The sequence below is a fragment of the Rutidosis leptorrhynchoides genome, chromosome 1 (assembly GCF_046630445.1).
Source record: "Rutidosis leptorrhynchoides isolate AG116_Rl617_1_P2 chromosome 1, CSIRO_AGI_Rlap_v1, whole genome shotgun sequence".
Taxonomy (NCBI): domain Eukaryota; kingdom Viridiplantae; phylum Streptophyta; class Magnoliopsida; order Asterales; family Asteraceae; genus Rutidosis; species Rutidosis leptorrhynchoides.
The window spans coordinates 217070992-217073541 of record NC_092333.1 but is presented as its reverse complement, the minus strand read 5'-3'; positions in this window follow the sequence as shown (position 1 = coordinate 217073541).

Genomic DNA, 2550 nt, shown 5'->3' with positions numbered 1-2550 from the left:
TGATTTGTCCACAGCCTCCTTCATGGTTTGCTCAATCCGTTTTTCAGTTCCAACATTTCTGAGCCTTGCCAACATACAATTATTTGTCATCAAACTTTTGGCTGTTAAGGTTGTTTACAGTTTTTGTTGCTTCATTCAACTTTTCAAAATTCAGAGTATTGATTCGCAGACTGGGTGCTTTTCAGAATTTCAGAATAGAAGGTCATTATTCTAAGAGATAAAGGTTATATGTATACATATAACTGTTGATGTAGACATGCTGCAAGATTTCTAAATACTGATTGCTAATTCCCGGTAATTGATGTGGTAATTCTCGTTATAATATGTGGATGAGTATATGAATAGGTTTTAACGAACAAATATAATGGTTCTTCGGAGAGACTTAAGCCAATAAGTAATGAAGTTGCTGGTAAGTTTACTGCTAATGTGATGGGGTATAAAAGGTTCCCCTGTAACGATGACGAAAAGGCAAACGTATATATCAAGGTTATAATAAGGCAAATCCGAATGAAAAGTCAAAATTGATTTGCTGAAGCTGTGACAACATTGGCTATTTTGAAAAGGGATTGAAAAGTTATTTTCGATTATAACAACGTCAAAGGAGTTAGCACAGATACGTGTCAAACGTTTACTCAGGTTCCGAGAGTTTTTCAGGTGCATAACTATATGCATCAATCTTTTCTTCCGTAGATGAAGTGCGGTTGGTTCATCCTTTCGATTGAGGTGTTTTCAAGAATAATGAAAAGTTTGAACGCAGATTGTAATCGTCAAGATACAAATGAGGTTTAAGATGAACTCAAGTGGAAAACTTGAAGAAATGTTTAGTTTCATATGTTATAATCAAAATTTTAATTCATTTTAATTGTCCAATGTTGGCAGTCCACAGTTAGCAGTCCACAATTAGTAATTCAATAATTCATATATAGTTTAATATATAATATTCGAATTAATTAATACGTATCGTGACCCATTGTATACATGTCTCAGACTCGATCACAACTCAAAGTATATATATTATTATAGAATCAACCTCAACCCTGTATAGCTAACTCGATCATTACCACATATAGAGTGTCTATGGTTATTCCAAATAATATATTTAGATGCGTCGATATGATATGTCAAAACATTGTATACGTGTCCCGATATTTAAAATGCATAAATAACAGTATTTAAATGACGATAAATGTTAACACCTATTTCCTTATGAGGTAAGGCTTAGTGTGTTAGCACAATACTAGAAGTATCTAGCTAAAAGTGGGGGAGTGTTGCCGATTGATGTTTACCCTCGGGAAATAATCCCTGCAGACCCGGTTCACAAGTATAGAAACTTGTGGGGTGACTTAATCAATCTGTTGCCTGTTTAGTGTTTAGCTGCTAGCCGGATGACTTCTAGTGAAAGAAAGTACTATGTGAGAGAGAAAGGTGAAGTCTCTGCTCACAAGTTGTCAGAATGTCTGAATGTGTAAAATGATGACCCAAGGGGTCTATTTATAGTGTCAGATCCACCGGATTATTCGGGGACACGTGTCAGCTGATGATATATTCTGTTATTCGTGATCTGAAATTTACGCTCCTTCAGGGCTTACGCATGACTGAAGCAGCCTGCTCAGCGGAGAACGCTTGACGGACAGTTTCACAAAACCATTGTTCTCAGTGTTCCTGATGCTATTTTCATGCGAATATTGTGCCTTTATGCGTGTATACGATAGGATACACCATTAAGTCCCCCCAGTTTAATGACTTAAGCATTTGAAAAAGGATTACGTTGTTAAACTTCTGCCAACGCATGCCAAATAATTTTCGAAATAAATTTTGAATATTGTGCCAAACAAGTCTTCACATTTGCCATTTGCATCGGGAAAAACGTTACAGGAATTAATTGCAGATGAAATTTACTGATGCTGTGATGATTAATTTTAAATGGTTGAGATTCTCCACGCGCCTCCAGCTGGAAAAAGTGTTACTTCGTACCCCACGTTTAAACTTGCCCGTACACGTGTCACAATCGTGTCCATAAAAATTGCATCGATGAACTCCTATATAAGCTGTCATAACCCTTTTACCTTCACTTTTTTACCTTTGCCAAGATCCAAAAAGCACATTTCTTCCCAAATCTTCATCGCTTTCTTCAACTTTCAACTCTTTAAGGTTTATCGTCTTCCAAGGTCAGTTACACTTCATCTTACTGCTATTTCTTTCTTGTTGATATCTTTTTACTTTATTACCATGGCTTCTGCACCGAGTACTGGCCAAGAACACATTGAGGTTTCTTCTCCAGAAACCACTGATCTGCATGAGGTTAGGACAATGGCATCATCATTATCGGCTAGCCATTTGGACGGCTTGAAGATTGCTTTTCGTCATCTTAATCAATACAACCCTATTCTTCCTACCAACAGGCAAACTGCCAACGATCCTCCTGCCAGATTTTTTTTTATATGCTTTAAATATTACTCACGGCAATCTCTGTGTTCCTCTTACTAAATTTCTCCTTCGCATCCTTAGATATTATAAAGCCTGCCTTAGCCAAATGCATCCCCATGGCCT